At 36.6% G+C, this 7,897-nt stretch overlaps 1 non-coding gene across 1 annotated transcript; it reads right to left on the bottom strand.

Moving 5' to 3' along the window:
* Positions 1-2,683: 2,683 nt before the first annotated feature.
* LOC119826929 lies at positions 2,684-2,813 on the bottom strand. Its single transcript, XR_005287496.1, has one exon. It is a non-coding gene; the product is annotated as a small nucleolar RNA SNORA69 (small nucleolar RNA).
* Positions 2,814-7,897: the final 5,084 nt, after the last annotated feature.

Raw genomic sequence — 7,897 nt, 5'->3', positions numbered from 1 at the left:
TGTGGATTATGATATTTTGAGACAACTCAGAAGACAAGATCAGTACTGTCTCCTGAAATGACCACTGTTTCTGTGTCCTAGAGCCAGCAGCAAGTTCCGAGAAGTTGTCGCACAGAGTGCAGCACACTCAAGACTAAGCTAACCCTAAGTATGTTCTGGGCATTTTATTTGTTAAGATCAAATGGGAAAATGAAGATACGGCAAACGGAGAAAAAAGAATGAAGCTTCACAAAAGTCTATAAGGACGATACCTGTCGTGTTAATCATACTTTTTGGTGTAGCTCCAGGGGCAGCAAATATACTTGAGGTACTGCCTGTTGGCAGCCCACTCCCTGCAGCAGTGGCTCCCACAGTAGTGACAGCTAGACTCCCTGGAGGTGGCTTCTTTACAGGCACCACCACACTCCTGCAGAGAAAAACAGAAAACAACCCCAAAGCATGAGGTAAAGCCTCTTCACACGATGCACAGCAGATACCCAAAGCCAACAATGGAGTTCAGCTGAGCTCCCTCTCTCTCCCTCATTCCTTTCTTCTCTTTTCCTGACCCTCCACACTGTAAACCTGCAAACCCAACATTACTGGTGAAAGGAATACAGGACTTAAGCAAACACTGGGAAGCTTATGACAACAAACGTTTATTTAGCAAACACTAGTGTAGAATCTGGAGTTTGTAAATCTTTTTTTTTTTTTTTTTTTTTTTTTTTTTTTTTTTTTTTGGTTTTTCGAGACAGGGTTTCCCTGTAGTTTCTAGAGCCTGTCCTGGAACTAGCTCTTGTAGACCAGGCTGGCCTCGAACTCAGAGATCCGCCTGCCTCTGCCTCCTGAGTGCTGGGATTAAAGGCGTGCGCCACCACCGGCCGGCTCATAAATCTTTCTTAAAGTGGCAAATTAATCACAATTAGAAACAAGTGCTCAGGTTAACACATTTTGCATATGCTTAACAAATAATCGCGTGATAAAATGTTCACTTTCTTCCTATTATAGCATCATACATGAGAAATGCCAGTAAAATTGGGCTGCCAAAAGTTTACTGGGCTAAAGAGCTTGCCTCACCCACCTGAGAACCAAAACCCTGGAGCCCAAGTAAAGAAGCCAGATGTGGTAGCAAGCACCTGTAATTCCAGCACTTATGAGGTAAGACAGGAGGTGAAGGCAGGAGAGTCACCCAGAAGCTCATTGCCCAGTCTGCCTGTATATGCTATGCAGTCCAGCAGAAACAAGACCCTCTCCTTCCATCAAAGTGGAAGGAGAGAACTTATTCCCCAAAGTCCTCAGATTTCTAGGTGGCATGTATACACAAACACACCACTCTCTAAAAATCTTCATAAAATTATATACAAAAACAACCAAAGTAATATTTGATAGTCAAACTTGAAAATATGATGCTGAAAAATGAAATGAGGGATAGAAAAATACTGCAAGGGAATAAAGAACTTGTATTTTAGATTTAACATTACAATTGCTTTCTATAACCCAAGAAAATTCAGATTATGGCACACATATATAGTTAAAGTGCAATTTAGCTTTCATACCATAACTTCTGTAACATAGAAATTCATTATGTTCTCATATTTATTCAACACTTTTAAATGAATTTCATTTAATTTTTTCTGAATATCACAGTCTTTTTTTATTATTACTTGAAAAAAAATCAATCCAAATTCCCAGTCCATCCCCTCGCCCCACTCCCTCCCCATACCTTCCCACCCTTCCCCCCTCCAATCCTAAGAGAGGACAACACACCCTACCCTGTGGCAAGTCCAAGGCCCTCCCTAATACATCTAGGTTAAGCAAGGTATATATCCAAAGAGAATAGGATCCCCAAAAGCCAGTACATACAGTAGAGACAGATCCCAGTGCCACTGTGAGTGGCCCCTCAGTCTACACCAACAGTCAATCACATTCAGAGGGACTAGTTTGATCCTATGCTCATTCACTACCAGTCCAGTTGGAGTTGGTGAGCCAGTCCATTAGGAGTGAACCCCTCACGGTCTTGACATCCTTGCTCATTCTCTCACTCCTTCCGCTCTTTAACTGGACCTTGGAAGCTCAGTCCAGTGCTCCAAGGTGGGTCTCTGCCTCTGTTTCTATCTGTTGTTGGTCGAAGGTTCTATGGTGATATTTAAGATAATCATCAATCTGACTACAGGGCAAGGCCAGGTCAGGCACCCACTCCTCTATTGCTTAGGGTCTTAGCTGGGGTCATCCTTATGGATTCCTGGAAAATTTTCTAGGGCTAGGTTTCCGGCTAACCCCTCAATAAAGATATCTCTTTCCTTGCACTCATATCTGTCCTTCCTCCATCTCGACTATCCCATTCCCTCAACTGTCTGTAACTGAAATGATAAACACTTATGGATATTGTTCCATGTTAAATTATGAATTTGTAAACTATAATCAGAATCTGGATTTTCTTATTATAAAGGCTTATTTCTCAAAATTTATAGCACTTCAAACTTTTTAAAAATTTTTGAAGTTTTTCAAACTTTCTTAAATATCTCCTAAGCACTACTCAACTATGATTGATTTTACAGAAAAATATTCACAAGAAAATTAATGCTCAAATGCAAATGATGAAAAATAGTGACTGACAGCATGAAAATCTTCAATGTACACTGTCATTTAATGGTCTTATATTTTATTATTAATATGCCCATTTATTATTATATACTTATTTTTTCTGAACTGCCTTTGTCAAGCTGTCATTTTTACATTCATAAAGGTAAAATCAGAAGCCATCAACATGACTTTTCTTTCAGTAGGGCAGTGGCAATACTTCTACAAAATGAAGATCTGTACTTGTAATCTGCTTTGAACTTTCAATGAATAAAGTCCACTCAGTAAAAGTATATGCACATCACATTCTCAAGCCCAAACTTCTTACCTTTCCTTAACATAAACCCATCTTTTGTTAATTTCTTCAGTAACTATTTCAGGGTTGAAAATTTAAACTTGTGATGATTATTTTTCTTAATGAACTCCTATAACTTCTTTGAGACTAAAGGTATTATAATCTTTTGTAAAAGGATGTATTACATATACAGTGTTCTTCCTACATGTATGACTGCACTTCAGAAGAGGGCACTGGATCTCATTATAGATATTTGTGAGACACCATGTGGTTGCTGGGAATTGAAATCAGGGCCTCCGGAAGAGTAGCCAGTGCTCTTAACTTCTGAGCCATCTCTCCAGCCCAGGGCATTAAAATTTTAAATAACATTAATTATGCCATAAAATTTCACTACTTTCTCTCTCAGGATACTTTTTTCCCTAGTGATAACAAAGTCAAATGCTTGACATTCAATCTTGAAGTCAAAACTTTCTGATCATTCAAAACACAGTGTCTTTTTAATCCACCTATAATGTGCCCTCATTTAGTGTCTCCATTTACTTTCCCTAGATGAAGTATGACATAGAAAGAATACACAATGAGATACCAGAGAACTGAGAGCTGAAATGAACATCGTCAAGTTGTATGATTCTAATTCCAGTTTCTCATTATCAAAGATGGCATTTGCTCATTTATAACTTGGGAACTTAAATGAGGGTGCATTCAAAATGACTTGGTAAATTATGAAATACTTTAGAACTATTTACAACTGTTATCACTCTCTAAACTCAATTAACTTCCTACCTACAGGACCTAAGGCATCTAGTTACAAACATACAAAACTAACAAGAAAGAGAGAAAATCCGATGCATTTGGTTTATCATCCAAACGTCTATGATTTAGAATAATGTTAAGCATTATTTTATTATTATTTTCATTGGAACCCTAACAAGAAAACAAATCAAAACACAATTCTTAATTTAAAAATAATTTATCAGTGTAATTATTCCATGTTTTTCAGGCATCTGTCAAAGGTTCTTGTTGATAAAGAAATGTAGAGGAGATGGCTAAATTGGGAAAGTGCTTGCTGTACTAGAAAGGAGACTTGATCTGCAACCCCTGCAGCTGTGTACAAAACCCGGTACAACATGGCGAGGCCACATGCTTCTCTAAGTTCAACACCAGAGAGTAGAGATAGGAGAGTTCCTGGGGTTTGCTGGCTGGCTAGTTTCACCAAATTGGTGAGCTCAAGACCAGTAACAAATCCTGTCTGAAAACTGAACAACTGAAGAACATAACTGACATCAACTTATAGCACACACACACGGATGCACAGACACACAAAACACAGTTGGCAGTGTTGTAAGATGAAAAGTAACATCACAAATTGCTGAATAACACATCATCAAATATGGGTAAAACTTCCCATAACAGACTCTCTATAGCATGTAGGTATATTTATTAAATAGTATTGTATTCTGTGCAGATTCTCGGAGAAATATTACAAAAATAACTATGAAAAACCTTTATTGAAACTTTATCAATAATATGCAAAAATCACAAAAAAACTGCCTGTTTAAAACGACAAAACAAAACAAAAAGCCCAAATCAATTGTATAACCCTCCATTGACGCCAGCTGTGGACTAATCCTTCTGTACATTGTGAAAATGTGTTACTCATTGTAAATTAAAATCTGATTGGCTGACAGCTAGGGATAATTTTGGAGGCAGAGAGAATGCTGAGAGGAAGAAAGACAGTCTGTAGAGTCAAAAGAAACAGAGAGAAGCTCGATGAACATGCTGTGTTTAAAGAAGTTTATGAATTTTCAGAGCAAGGGGACCAGAGAGCAATAAAAATACTTATCCCAGGTGATCCAGTATCCAAAATAGCTTCAAGGCTACTGGTTGAGAGAATCTAGCCTCACAGAATACTCCAGTCAAGCATTATCTTGATTTTCTCAAGTTTCCCCCCAAAGATACCAATACCAACAAACCACAGGAAATAGTCTAGAGAACAATACATTCACAAAAGATGGAGTATGGATGGGTTTTGATCATTCAATGGATTATGATTTTTTTCATTATTTGGGGATTGGTTACAAGTTCTTATTTGGCATAGTCAGAAAAAAGGTAAACAAATGACTTAGATCCAAGGATTCCTTTCTGAAGGAAAAAAGGTGATATAATATAAAAATAATGAAAAAAGGTTGGATCTACTTTAATCTAATGAATCTTCTTTAATTCAAAAAGCCTTACTATTAATCTCAAAATATTTTACACTGGTATGGATTTTGGTTAATATAAATTTAAAGTTATTTTTATACTGTATGTATGTTTCTACTCCTTTTTGGTGTATTATGCTTATACACTTCATTTCAAAATATAATTTATAATAAAGAAATAGAGGTTAGAGGTTATTCATGTATAATAATTAAACTTGTAATCATATTAGGTATGTTTTCAAGGTTAAACATATTCAGATGGACATGTGATCTTCAAACACTTCAAAGACCTACAGAATATGGCATTTAAAATGTTTTAATAAAATAAGGCTTTTCTTGACAGTGAGACACATCTGCTCCTGACAGCACCAATTTACTACAAAGAACATGGGCATCAAAGAAATTCCATATGGAGTTTACTTTCTTTATGGAAAGCTAGCCATTTGGACAAAAAAAACTGCCCTTCTCTCAACTGCTAACAGTATACTGTCCAAACTGGACAAGCAGGATGCAAAACAAAGCAATTGCTAAACTTTGTCAATACAAGGTAGGAAATCCTTCAATATTCCCCACTTCTCAGAAATATCTTTCAGATATACTAGACCTGTAGAGCAAAGTTGGATGCCCCAATGTTACAGAAAACCAGACTGGTTATACAGGCAACCAGATAGCTCTTTCATTACATAATATTTGGCCTTTCTGGGGTCTTTGGTGGAGTTGAAGACTAAATTGGATTTAAAGCTTTCCTTAGTTTGATAAAAAGATAAATTAGATATGAAACTTTACACTAACAAAGATAAATAATAGAATATTTTCTCTGATTTTGCCAAATACAAATAGACTGGGTATTATACCTGTAATTCTTACTTGATAACTGTTTTGTTATATATAATTTTATTATGGTAAAATTAGAACCTTCCTATAAAATAAAATAGCTAACAATTGTGAAAATCTTATTGTTAATTAAAAGCTAATTGTTAGCTAGTCAGGAAATTTCTGGTCAGTGAGACTGCTGGGAAGAATGAGAGTGGAGTCTGAAGAGTCACGAGAATAACAAAGAGAAGCAAGATGATCGCCCTGTGTTCAAAGAAGTTACTGTCACATGGCAAAGCATAGATAAAATATAAGAGTTAACTAGTAACTATCATGAGCTATCAACTGAGCTTTTACAATTAATAAGTATCCCCATCAGTTCTTTAGGAACTGCAGGGCAGGAAAGAAAAGTCAACCTACAGAGGTTAGAGGGCTAGATCTGATAACTGCTGGCTGTGTGGGATGGAGCATATGAATCTCTGTCAACTCATTTCTCCTCACTGTTACAATGAGATTCTCAATGGTTTGTCAAAGTGCTTGGCTTAGCACCTGCATGTTCCAGATCATCATTGAACTTTAAGCTATTGATATTATCATGGAACCCTCAAAAGTGCTGATGCACGTTAAATTTACATCACCAATAGTACCCAGAGTGAAAGAAATTATAATCCTGAGACATTCTACCGTTACTGTCCTCCTAAGTAAAAACATACAATCAGTTTGAGGACTCACATTTCAACAGTAAAAACAAACACTATCATATCTAAAAGGAAAAGTTATGATAGGATATAAAGATAACAAAGTCTTAGGGAACCTGTAAAGACTTAAAAAACAAAGAAAACATGTAATAACTTTTAAAATTTATGTGATAAAATGTAACTTCCATGTATATGAGAATATGAAGTTATGGCCAGCAGCACCAATAAATTTCTTTAATACTTATGAACTTATTTTCAGTGATAGATGTGCTGAAATGGCAGAGATGATCATGTGACAAAGGTTTAATTGATTTTAACAATAAGGTGAGTTTGACTGACTTCATGGATATTCTTCCTCAATAACTTACAAATTTGTGAAGATATTGTTTTACTTAATATGATTATATTGCTTGTCCAGGATCACAATACTGAATGTTCCTACTATCTTTCCCCAAATATGGCATTTAAAATGTTTTAATAACTAAGAACTTTTTATGACAGTGAGATATATCTGCTCCTGGCAGCACCAATAACTTCAAGAGAAAGATGGGCACTGAAGAAGCTTCATATGGAGTTTGCTAGCCATTTGGGCAAAAAACTGCTCTTGCCTGGGCTGCGTGATGAACTGGACATGCAGGACCCACACAGAAATGACTGTTGAGCTTGCCTAAAGGTAAGACAATCTTTTGGGGTTCCTGCTTCATAAAAGAGTCTGCAAGACCTTCTGCAAAATACAGAAGAAAGTGACTGACAAACTGCCAATATAGGCAGAACTGTCTTTGAATTTCCTGTTTCATGTAAAAGTCTGCCAGATACTATGGGCCTGTAGGTTGAAGATGTATGCCCCAATGATACAGAAAAACTCTGGGTGTCTGTCCAGGCAGCAAGAAGTCTCTGTCAATTCTAGAGTTTTGGAAGTTGCTTACAATGCACTTCCTGTTAACTTAGGCAATATTGTATCCTTCTGGAGTCTTTAATGGAGTTGAAGAATAGATATAGTTTTCCTTAGTCATGATAAAAAATAAAGTAGATGTAAATATTGTAACTGTAATTCTTGCTTGATAACTGGTTTGTTATATGTAATTTTACTATGCTAAAGTTAAAACCTTCCTTTTTATTTAAACAGAAAAGGAGAGGAGATGTAGGATTCCCCTCTGAATGGCGTGATTACCATTAATAAATAAAGAAACTGCTTTGGACCTATAGCAGGGCAGGACTTAGGTAAGCAGGCAAAACTAAAGTGAATGCTGGGAGGAAGTAGGCGGAGTCAGAGAGAAGCCATGTAGCCCTACAGGAATTGGACAGAACCTTAGCCAGTAAGCCACAGCATTGTG

The sequence above is a fragment of the Arvicola amphibius genome, chromosome 11 (genome assembly GCF_903992535.2).
Source record: "Arvicola amphibius chromosome 11, mArvAmp1.2, whole genome shotgun sequence".
Taxonomy (NCBI): domain Eukaryota; kingdom Metazoa; phylum Chordata; class Mammalia; order Rodentia; family Cricetidae; genus Arvicola; species Arvicola amphibius.
This window is presented reverse-complemented; position numbering and strand designations above follow the sequence as displayed.